At 43.0% G+C, this 12,728-nt stretch overlaps 1 protein-coding gene across 1 annotated transcript in view; it reads right to left on the minus strand.

Annotated features, from left to right (window-relative positions):
- Positions 1-10,050, minus strand: part of SPSB4 (splA/ryanodine receptor domain and SOCS box containing 4) — a 183,258-nt gene extending 173,208 nt beyond the window's left edge. Inside the window, exon 1 of the mRNA XM_083742177.1 lies at positions 9,738-10,050. The gene's annotated coding sequence lies outside the window, so the exon portion shown is untranslated. The remainder of the gene's footprint in view (positions 1-9,737) is intronic.
- Positions 10,051-12,728: the final 2,678 nt, after the last annotated feature.

A 12,728-nucleotide genomic window follows, 5' to 3' on the forward strand; every position in this document is an offset into this window, starting at 1 on the left:
AAGAAGGGTGCTTGATTACAAAAAATTGGCCATCACTAATCTGGATTTGAATTGGAAGATAAGTGAGATTTTAGAAAACAAAAATTGCTGAAGAATTGTTATTTATCATTTAAAAGAGTGACTATAAATTACATGATAATTTGCTTGGAAAAATGTATTGACAATGTAAGTGTGAACGGGAAACGTGAGGAAGTCCAAAAAGGTTTGAAAATTTGTTAAGACAAAAGGAATGTTGTTTATTATTTTTGTATTTTTTATAAAAAACCCTAATAAATATCTTTATAAAAAAAAATAAAAAACAAAAATATGGATATGGATTATGGCAATATTAAACTAGATTTAAAAATCACAACATATCAGGGCATGTTCTTAAAAATAACCTTGCATTAAAGTATTTCTTCTTGCTTCAGCAGAATCCCATCAAACTCAATGGAGTTACTCCAGAGTAATTAATTGGAGTACATTGTGTTAATGAGATATATTTTTTCCTGCTCAGAAATTGCTAGTACTTGTACAATATTGGTGCAATTTGCTTGTGATGGTTTCAAGGATGCTTAGATTCTGCAGCTGAATATATATTCAGTTTAACAGTGCCTTACAAGCTCATATTAACATAAGATACATTATGTTTTCTTTTCTGAGGACACAAAAAGTAAAGCAAATGGAGCCAGTGTAATACAGTGGGCAGAAAAGGACTTAGAGCTGAGCTATATATCCATCACCATGAAACTTACTGAATGATGACTGTGAGTCAATTACTCTCTTTCAGACTAACCTATCTCACAAGTCAGATCCCTTGCAGTTTATTTGTACCTCCCAAGTCTCTCCCAGATAATGGATAAAATGGAGGCATATACTGTATGCTGCTTTGACCTCCCTGAAGGAAGATGGGCTTGAAATGGAATACACAGTAATTCTTAGTAACGGAACAATATTCTTTAGTAACTGTGCAAGATGATAATAATTAAATGGAAGCCAGTTCATACAACAGGTTGAAAGTAGGCTGATTCAGAACAAGGTGAGCCGCAAACTCAATGGCTCAATTCAAAACATAGCTTTCTATGAAGGGAATGTACCATGGTAAGCTCTACCCACAGTTAACTAACAAACTAGGATCTGAAACTACAGTTTGAACTAACACTGGATAGAACAAGCCAAGTTTCCAACATTCAAAGGTTATGAGATATTGCAGTGTGTTCATACCAGAAACTTAACTTCCTTTCCTCTGGTGCAAAGGCAGAGATAACAAGTGAAAGTTATAAGAATGCACCAAATTGTCCTCATAATACTAAACTATGGTTTAGTATTATGAGTCTATGCTTTTCCATTCATCTGAAACAGATCAATGTGTGTTGGAGCATTACTTTACTACCCCAAATCGTCATTATGCAAATAAATTCTTAAACGGAACTAAAGCTTCAATCCTAAACACATTAAAAGACAGTAAGGGAGCAATGTTACAAGAAGGTGGGCTAAAGCCAGACCAGAGTAAATTAAGCCGGCATAAAGTACACCAGATCCAAACTCTATTCAGGAGCAGGGTTGTGGATGGCTGAGGCAGACTAAACCTAAACAAGCCTTTGAAAGAGTATTTGAGTTGCACCAGCTGTTTTGCTGGCTTACTTTCTGCCTGTTTGCCAGGTCACATGACTGAGCTGAATCAGCTTTCGATCCCCCCTCTGGCCCCACCCCTGCCATGCCCCTTTTTCAGGTTTACACTGGCTTAAGGTCCACAAGGCTGACCTCAGACAGCTGGAATGGGAATAATACACCCAGGTATCTCTAACTGAGCCAAATATAGGGAGTTAACAGGATCCTGCTGACCCAGCTGCAGCTCCACTGGATCCAGATCCTAATTCTGCTTATCCCAGAAGATCTTGTAGCAAGGTCAGCTTTCATGAGGGCAAACCTTTACAAAAGGTACTTGGCTCCTATGAGATATAGGTCTGCTTTCATAGATTACTACTATTATGATGGCTGGAAAGATAACAGTTTACCATCTGAACCCATCCCATGTAAGAAGAGCCTTACAGCTTAATTGCAATTTACTCATGGAGGTGAACAACTTCAATAGAATTCAGTAACAGGTGCGAAAAAGATTGTAGCCTCTGCAGGTCAACCCAATTATCTTGTCTTTGATGATGGGCATTCGTAAACGTCACACAGGAACAGTGCAAAACTCTACCCAGATTTCTATTCATCTTCTATTCTGGTCTTCTAGGAATTACGCTGTGCAGTCCTATGCAACTGTACTCAGAAGTAAGCCCCTCTAAGTTCAATGGGGCTTTCCCCCTTGTAAGTTGTTAAAGATTGCAGCCAAACCAGGGTGGGTTTTTTGTTTTTTTTTAAAAAAAAACTTATATCCCAAAGTTGCTTACAACAATAAAATATACATTAAAATGAAACCAAATCCTCAAAACGCATTAAAGCACCATCAAAAGAAACAACCAACATCATAAACACAGAAAAAAATCCAAAATCAATAAAAGCAGCAACTCCAAAAACCAAGTGAGCATACAGTAAAAGGAAAATTGGCCTAAACATATTCATAATGGGTGGTAGTCAATGAAATTTTATTCAGAGTAGACCTATTGACATTAGAACACAACTAAATGTAAAGGCAGCACTGTATTGAATAGTTTTTAATGTCTGATATTTTATTATATTTTAATATGTACTAGAAGCTGCCCAGAGTAATTGAGGAAACCCACCCAGATGGGTGGGATATAAATAATAAAATTGTTGTTAAATTAAGTCCATTAAATTCAATGGGTCTACTCAAAAGATCCCCTTCATGGATCACTGCCTTGCCGTGGCGAAAGGGCTTGAAGAACTCAGAGAAGCTATGAACTATGCCGAGCAGGGCACCCAAGATGAACAGGTCATAGTGGAGAGTTTTGACCAAATGTGATCCACCTGGAGGAGGAACCGGCAAGCCACTCCAGTATCCCTGCCAAGAAAACTCCATGGACAAAGACAACAGGCATATAAAAGTTATGACGCTGGAAGATGAGCCCCTCAGGTCGGAAGGCGTCCAACATGCTACTGGGGAAGAGCGGAGGGCAAGTACAAGTAGATCCAGAGCTGATGAAGCGGCTGGGCCAAAGCCGAAAGGACGCTCAGTTGCAGATATGCCTGGAAGCGAAAGGAAAGTCCAATGCTGTAAAGAAAAATATTGCCTAGGAACCTGGAATGTAAGAACCATGAACCTGGGTAAGTTGGAGGTGGTCAAAAATGAGATGGCAAGAATAAATATTGACATCCTGGGCATCAGTGAACTAAAATGGACGGGAATGGGTGAATTCAGTTCGGATGACCATCATATCTACTACTGTGGGCAAGAAACCCGTAAAAGAAATGGAGTGGCCCTCATAGTCAACAAAAGAGTGGCGAAAGCTGTACTGGGATGCAATCTCAAAAATGATAGAATGATCTCGATACGAATCCAAGGCAGACCTTTTAACATCACAGTAATCCAAGTTTATGCACCAACTACTGGTGCTGAAGAAAGTGAAATTGACCAATTCTATGAAGACTTACAACACCTTATAGAAGTGACACCAAAGAAGGATGTTCTTCTCATTATAGGGGATTGGAATGCTAAAGTAGGGAGTCAAGAGATAAAAGGAACAACTGGCAAGTTTGGCCTTGGAGATCAAAACGAAGCAGGGCAAAGGCTAATAGAGTTCTGTCAAGAGAACAAGCTGGTCATCACAAACACGCTTTTCCAACAACACAAGAGACGACTCTACACATGGACATCACCAGATGGGCAGCATCGAAATCAGATTGATTATATTCTCTGCAGCCAAAGATGGAGAAGCTCTATACAGTCAGCAAAAACAAGACCTGGAGCTGACTGTGGCTCAGATCATCAGCTTCTTATAGCAAAATTCAAGCTTAAACTGAAGAAAGTAGGAAAAACCACTGGGCCGGTAAGATACAATCTAAGCCAAATCCCTTATGAATACACAGTGGAAGTGAGGAACAGGTTTAAGGATTTAGATTTGGTGGACAGAGTGCCTGAAGAACTATGGATGGAGGCTCATAACATTATACAGGAGGCAGCAACTAAAACCATCCCAATGAAAAGGAAAAGCAAGAAAGCAAAGTGGCTGTCCAATGAGGCCTTACAAATAGCGGGGGAGAGAAGGCAAGCAAAATGTGAGGGAGATAGTGAAAGATACAGGAAATTGAATGCAGATTTCCAAAGAATAGCAAGGAGAGACAAGAAGACCTTCTTAAACGAGCAATGCAAAGGAATAGAGGAAAGCAATAGAATGGGAAGAACCAGAGATCTGTTCAAGAAAATTGGAGATATGAAAGGAACATTTCGTACAAAGATTTCCATAATAAAGGACAAAAGTGGAAAGGACCTAACAGAAGCAGAAGACATCAAGAAGAGGTGGCAAGAATACACAGAGGAATTATACCAGAAAGATATAGATGTCCCATACACCCCAGGTAGTGTGGTTGCTGACCTTGAGCCAGACATCCTGGAGAGTGAAGTCAAATGGGCCTTAGAAAGCACTGCAAATAACAAGGCCAGTGGAAGTGATGGTATTCCAGCTGAACTATTTAAAATTTTAAAAGATGATGCTGTTAAGGTGCTACACTCAATATGCCAGCAAGTTTGGAAAACTCAGCAGTGGCCAGAAGATTGGAGAAGATCAGTCTACATCCCAATCCCAAAGAAGGGCAGTGCCAAAGAATGCTCCAACTATCGCACAATTGCACTCATTTCACACACTAGCAAGGTTATGCTTAAAATTCTACAAGGAAGGCTCAAGCAGTATGTGGACCGAGAACTCCCAGAAGTGCAAGCTGGATTTAGAAGAGGCAGAGGAACCAGAGACCAAATTGCAAACATGCGCTGGATTATGGAGAAAGCTAGAGAGTTCCAGAAAGACATCTACTTCTGCTTCATTGACTATGCAAAAGCCTTTGACTGTGTCGACCACAGCAAACTATGGCAAGTCCTTAAAGAAATGGGAGTGCCTGATCACCTCATCTGTCTCCTGAGAAATCTCTATGCGGGACAAGAAGCTACAGTTAGAACTGGATATGGAACAACTGATTGGTTCAAAATTGGGAAAGGAGTACGACAAGGCTGTATATTGTCTCCCTGCTTATTCAACTTATATGCAGAATTCATCATGCGAAAGGCTGGGCTGGATGAATCTGAAGCCGGAATTAAGATTGCCGGAAGAAATATCAACAACCTCAGATATGCAGATGACACAACCTTGATGGCAGAAAGTGAGGAGGAATTAAAGAACCTTTTAATGGGGGTGAAAGAGGAGAGCGCAAAATATGGTCTGAAGCTCAACATCAAAAAAATGAAGATCATGGCCACTGGTCCCATCACCTCCTGGCAAATAGAAGGGGAAGAAATGGAGGTAGTGAGAGATTTTACTTTCTTGGGCTCCATGATCACTGCAGATGGTGACAGCAGCCACGAAATTAAAAGACGCCTGCTTCTTGGGAGAAGGGCAATGACAGGCCTAGATAGCATCTTGAGAAGTAGAGACATCACCTTGCCAACAAAGGTTCGTATAGTTAAAGCTATGGTTTTCCCAGTAGTGATGTATGGAAGTGAGAGCTGGACCATAAAGAAGGCTGATCGCAGAAGAATTGATGCTTTTGAATTATGGTGCTGGAGGAGACTCTTGAGAGTCCCATGGACTGCAAGAAGATCAAACCTCTCCATTCTGAAGGAAATCAGCCCTGAGTGCTCACTGGAAGGACAGATTGTGAAGCTGAGCCTCCAATACTTTGGCCACCTCATGAGAAGAGAAGACTCCCTGGAGAAGACCCTGATGTTGGGAAAGATGGAGGGCACAAGGAGAAGGGGGCGACAGAGGACGAGATGGTTGGATAGTGTTTTCGAGGTTACCAGCATGAGTTTGAACAAACTGCGGGAGGCAGTGGAGGACAGAGGTGCCTGGCGTTCTCTGGTCCATGGGGTCACGAAGAGTCGGACACGACTAAACGACTAAACAACAACACTCAAAAGATCTTCAGCTAAAGGTCTTCCGAGAATACAACATTACCTGTATGGCCAAACACCTAAAACATATTAAGTGTCAACGTTTGGTGAATTTCAACCAGGAAAGCATTCCACAGAGCAGGGTAAGAAAACAGAATACAAAGATGTATTTTGGTACATCAACCATAACTTTCATTACTACATGAATTTCTCTAGTTCTTTTATATAGCAATCTCTATAAAAGGCATATAAAAAGACATTTACCTATTTGTTCTCCTTGTTCTTGCGAATCACACATATTATCTCACTGATTAAGCTGGTATTTATCACATTTTCCAGAACTCCAACATTTCATTTCAGAAAAGGATAAATTATCCTTGCAGAAATTACCTTTCAAATGAACAACTTTTTATAGTTTCTCAAAAGCAGTCTCCGTCTCTGAATGTCCTAGGAGTAATAAAGATAAGCTGTGTCCTTCACATGCAGAAAGCCCTATCTCTTCAGTGAAGCTCACTTGTTTTGATAGGAAAGGATTTCTTGTTCTAATAACTATAAATCATATCTTTAAAAAACACCAAAAACCAAATGAACTATAAATGGAAATTAATTAAAAGTGTAGTTAAGTGCAACAGCACACAAATCTCAGCAATTGGTATTCAGAGATGGTGGAACATAGTCATTGTGGTGAGTAGTTATTGCTATTATTATTATTACCACCCTTAGGTAATCTTGTATTAATCCTCTTTTAAAGCCATTCAAGTTGGTGTCCATCTCTTCAATTTGAGGGAGTTAAACTCCATAGTTTAACTATGCAGTGAGTGAAGAAGTGTTTCCTTTTATCTGTTCTGAATCATCTAATGTTTGGTTTCATTGGATGTCCCAAATTCTGATGCTATGTGGGGATGGATAGTTTCCACATTTTTGTCAAACTATGTACAATCTTGACAGCTCTACCCATTTTAAAAAATGAAAAAGCCCAAATTGTTGTAACCTTTCCTCAAAGTTGGCTTAGCGCCCTGATCATCTGGGTTGTCCTTTTCCGAACCAATAGCCAGTCTTAGTGGCTGATCTTCGGGACAGGATACATATTTTTCATAGAAAAGCAGCAATTTCACCTTTGAGTTATTTGAGAGCCCTCAAGTTGGTGCCATCTGGGATCGGTGATTTGTAAGACCTAGAACTTCTCACCACAATCTGCCTCAGCTCCTCAGACTACCTTCCTGAGAAAGTTATTTCAGACACTGGAATCTGCCCTTCATCTTCGAATCTGAAGACAGTTGCAAAGAATTAACTCAGCTTCTCTGCAATCTCCTTTTCCTCCTTTAGCACACCTTTCACTTTCTTGTCATCCAAACATCCATCAACGTCCTTGATTATTCTCCTAGTTCCAATATATTTAAAGATTTTTTTTTTTGCTAATGGTCTTTATGCTTTCAGCAATGTGCTCCTTGAATCTTTTTATTTGTTTGTTTTTGCACCTGTGAGCACACATGAGGTCCTCCTTGATGCTCACAGAGTCCCCTCCCTCCATCAAAATTGCTCTTCAAAGGAGTATTCAATTATAGCCAATTGAATAGGTTGCAATGTGTGCTTGGTTGCAGTGGGTTAGGTGGCCATTATAGTTTCTGTCCTTAGCAGATATGCCCACAGGCCAAAAGAGAATGCTGATTCCTGCCTTACTATCTCCTTGCACTGCATTTCTTGTGTTCTCTTTTTTTGTTCTCCCCATTTGGACAATACTTCCATTTTTGGAAGGAAGTCTTCTTGCCTCTAATAGCTTCTTTGACACATTAAATTAACTATCCTTCCTGATCTGCAGCATACATTCGAGCTGAGCTTTTATTATTGTAAAAGAGAACGCATTACTGAATAATTTCATCGTATAATTCTGAATTGCCTGGTGCATTCATCATGATCACAGTTCTTGCACCTCAACTGGGTACACCTTTGATCAAATTCCTGCAAGCTACCTTACTCCAGAATGTTGCTGACTTTCAAGATTTTGCCCCCAGTTAGATGGGGGAAGAAATATGGAGAAAGGAACGATAAACGGAGATTACAACAGATACTATAGAAAATACATTGTGTGGATTTAAGCAACTGGTATGAGATACTTTGGATATTTGTGGTCAAATGGTTAAGAACTTAATGGACCATGGAAGCATCTAGTAAAATTAGGATGAACAGATTGTCAGAAAATGTTCCATCTGTTGAGTGGCTAGCCTACTCAACTTGAATGGCACGAGTTTGACCTATGACATTCAGAAAGTAGATTTCCTTCCTGCAACCAACAAAAAATCATGGTATCTTACAGTAATAACTCTAAATTCCTCACATGCAGTCAATGCAGAGCTACTCTTTCCCACCTAGTCACAAGTATTTAAAAATAAAAAAGGGTATTAATGCTGCATTTCAATTAATAGCTCTCATTTGCAAGCCCTGCATGGTGCTTTGAAGTCCCAACTTCAGAACTTCAAAGCACCCTGTCACCTGACATTATTGTGACATCAGGTGATGGACAGGGGGGCAGCCTCACCCACGGTGCTATGTTCCAATAAAGATCTGCCTGCAGTGCCAAAAACAGGTTCCGCACCCCTGATTTACAACAAAGCAGCTTCACTAACAGCTGAAACCTAATGAAAGAATATGTGCCAATGTTTCCATTTTCAACCTCAAAGGGAAAATCATTCATGCTTTCCATTCACTCAGACCCTTACTAATAAGCAAGACCCAATCATTCATCTATCGTATAAAAGCCTGAGATGGCCAGCAGTTATTCCTTTCATATTATACCCATTTCTAGAGGGTTAGCCGACAATCTGGGTTAGTCTGCAGCAGCAAAAGCAGTGAATGGTCTTGGGCACCTGATGTCATCATAAATTGAAAGATTGACTAGAAATCTATTGGCTTTCACGTTGTGGGAGCTGTGAGAGCTACAGCAAAACTTTTCCTTTCTGTGTCTTAAATGTGCCCAGCACAATGGCCTCCCCCTGCGTCTAAGCCAGGAGCCAAAGTAAACAAGGAAATCCAAAGTAAGGGATGTAAGGAAAGAAAACTCAAAGAGCAGCAGTTCGCGGTACCCCCCCCCCCAAAAAAAAAACCCTTGGAGATCAACAGGTTCATACTGTGACATGAGGGGGGGAACCCCCACTGGAAACAAAGCTGCATTTCAGTCACAAAGTGCTTTTCGACAGAGATTTTGCTTTCTTTTGACAGCCACGACACCCCACCCCCCCAAAAAAGAACTTCCGAAATCCACAGCTATATAGGTAGGTTGTGCGTGTTTCGTAAAGCGGGGAGAGAAGAAACGCAGGCAAAATGCCATTTTCAACCCAATACGCGCTCGAGAAGCAGACAACCGCGCCATCCCCTCGATAAGGCAGGTGCGCAAGGGGAAAGCGAAACCTTCAAGCAGCGCGGCGTTGCGCCTTGGATTAAAACAGAGGGAAACTGCCTCCTGGTTCTTGCCACCTCCCTCCAAACTTTCCCGGGCAGTGGGGATCCGGCCTCCCCTCCGTCTCCACTTCCCAGGGGGTCGAACCTTTCCATCCAGGCGCCCCTTGATTTAGCTGCGCCCCCCATGCCACGCCGGGGGTCGAGGAGGAAGAAGGAAGTGGTTGCCTGCCCATCCCAAACCTCCTTGCCCGGTTCCCGGGGAAAAGAAGATCTTAGCACAGAGAGAGAGAGAGGCTGGCGAAGCTAGGCGAGGAGCGAAGAGACGCCGTGCCTGGGAATGGGAATCACTCACCGCGCGCCCGCGCGCCCTGAACCCGGCGGGAGCAGCGCCCTTTGGAGCAGCCGAGAGAGCCCTCTGGAGCTCGGCGGGGAACTTCATCAGCTGCCCTTCCTCGGAGCCGGGGAGTCTTTTGCTGCCGGCGCCGCCGGTTCCCCTTTGGCGCGCCGCTCTCCGCGCTGGCTCGTAGGCTCCACCAGTCATAAACAGCAGCAGCGGCGGCAGCCTCCGCCGCGGAGAAGGAGGACGCACGCAGGACCAGGGCGATGCCACTACTGCTGCTGCTGCTCTGCTCCACCCTGCTCGGCAGCTGAGCTGGGACCGTCACCCAGCAGCCAGGGTGGAAGCAGGAGGGGTTGCGCGGCTGCACCAGGGGCGCCCACAGGGTCCTAGCGCTAGGATGGCAAATCTCCGAATGGGTGCGTGGGTGGGGGATGGAGGGAAAGGTCGCACGCACATACATTGTCAGAGAATCATAGAACTGGAGAGTGGGGAGTGGGGAGGGAGTCCGAGGGTCATCTAGTCCAACACCCGGCAGTGCAGCAATCTCAACAAATCATACATGACAGATGCTTAAAACCTCCAAGGAAGAAGAGTCCAACACCTCCTGAGGGGGTCTGTTCCACTGTCCAACGGTTCTTACTGTCAGAAAGTTCTTCCTGATGTTTGCTGGTACAGTGGTACCTCGGGTTCAGTACTTAATTCGTTCCGGAGGTCTGTTCTTAACCTGAAACTGTTCTTAACCTGAAGCACCACTTTAGGTAATGGGGCCTCCCGCTGCCGCCGGAGCACGATTTCTGTTCTCATCCTGAAGCAAAGTTCTTAACCTGAGGTAATATTTCTGAGTTAGCGGAGTCTGTAACCTGAAGCGTATGTAACCGGAAGCACCACTCTAATGTCCTTTCTTGTAACTCGAAGCTACTGGTTCAGGTCCTAGCCTCCAGAGCAGGAGAAAATGAGTTTGCTGCACCCTCCATGTGACAGCCCTTTAGATAATTGAATATTCCTATCACCTGTTTTCTAGGCTAAACCTACCCAACTCCCTCATAAAGCTTGGTTTCCAGACCCTTTATCATCCTCCTCTGCACACATTCCAGCTTGTCAATATCCTTCTTTACTTGTGGTACACAGAATCATGGGCATAGCCAGGATTTTTTTGGGGGGGGCAGCCAAAGTTGGTGAGCCCCCCTGCTCCCCCCCCACATCCATGCACAGAACTGGACACAGGTGTGGTCTGACCAAGGCAGAATAAAGCAGGACTATTCCTTCACTTGATAGGCACACTATATTTCTGTTGATGCAGCCTAAACTAAGATTAACCTTTTTTGCTGCGGCATCACACTGTTTACTCATGTTAAGACCCTAGATCCTTTTCACATGTACTGCTGGCAAGACAGTTGTCCCCCCTCTTACATTAGTGCAGCTAGTTCTTCCTGCCTAAGTGCAGAACCTTACATTAGTCCTTATTGAAATTCATTTTCTTAGTTTGTTCCCAGTTCTCCAATCTGTTAAGGTAATCTTGCATCCCAATTTTTTCTTTGACAGCATTGAGTATTATGAGTATATTACGAGTATATTTTAATGATCATATATCTTATTCAAACCCAACTGAAAATAAAAGCTGCTGCCTTCTAGCTGAACTCCAGTCCACAAAAGCCTATCAGGATTTTGTATAAAACAAAAAAAATTCCTTCCAGTAGCACCTTAAAGACCAACTAAGTTTGTAGAGGGTTCTTAATTCTGAGACCCTTGGGTATAATGTCCAGGTTCTTGCATTTAGTAAGAAAGAAGATATCAGTCTGTACCTGTGCAAGTTTCTTGGTGAGGTTGATGGACTTCCATTTCATGCGGCTCAATGTGGTGCCTTCCATAGTTCCAGTTACAGATAGGTAGCCATGTTGGTCTGCCATAGTCAAAACAAAAAAAATTCCTTCCAGTAGCACCTTAAAAGGTAAAGGTACCCCTGCCCGTACGGGCCAGTCTTGACAGACTCTGGGGTTGTGCGCCCATCTCACTTAAGAGGCCAGGGGCCAGCGCTGTCCGAAGACACTTCCGGGTCACGTGGCCAGCGTGACATCGCTGCTCTGGCGAGCCAGAGCCGCACACAGAAACGCCGTTTACCTTCCCGCTGGTAAGCGGTCCCTATTTATCTACTTGCACCCGGAGGTGCTTTCGAACTGCTAGGTTGGCAGGCGCTGGGACCGAGCAGCGGGAGCGCACCCCGCCGCAGGGATTCGAACCGCCGACCTTTCGATCGGCAAGTCCTAGGCGCTGAGGCTTTAACCCACAGCGCCACCTGCGTCCCCAGTAGCACCTTAAAGACCAACTAAGTTAGTTCTTGGTATGAGCTTAGAAGTGTGCATGCACACGTAAGCTCATACCAAGAACTAACTTAGTTGGTCTTTAAGGTGCTACTGGAAGGAATTTTTTTTGTTTTGACTATGGCAGACCAACACGGCTACCTATCTGTAACAGGATTTTGTATAGTTTTTGTTATTTCACATTTAAAACCACCCTTCCTCCCCAAAGGGAGCCCAGGGCAATGCACCTTAATAAAATTACATAAAAGCAATTTAAAACAGCACTAGACGATATAGCAAGACAGCAGTTAAAACCATCAGTGTAAAAACTTCACAAAACTATTAGTCACAAGCCAGTATAAACAAGAAATGGTTACATTTAATGTAGCACAAAGTTAAAGTTAAAATTTATGCAGAATAAATGTAGTGACCATTCACAAGAGTGGTAACTAGCGACCTGTTATTGGTAGGAATAGTTTTGCAATTGAGTGCTAGTTAAAGTAGGGTTTAGAATTTAATCAAGGTAAATGTTAAAATATAAGCCAGGCCTGTTTCCTGATCAGGAGATGAGCCATTTAGAGAACAAGGGGAAGCCATTAGGAAAGACAACTGGGGGTGGGGTGGCACTTGCCAAATGGCAAATGGGAGAGGCCCCTCCCTCAACTCAGAGTTAGTAGACAAAGTCAGAGTTTGAAGTAGAGTTTTT

The sequence above is a fragment of the Podarcis gaigeae genome, assembly GCF_964106915.1.
Source record: "Podarcis gaigeae genome assembly, chromosome: 5".
In the NCBI taxonomy this organism is placed as follows: domain Eukaryota; kingdom Metazoa; phylum Chordata; class Lepidosauria; order Squamata; family Lacertidae; genus Podarcis; species Podarcis gaigeae.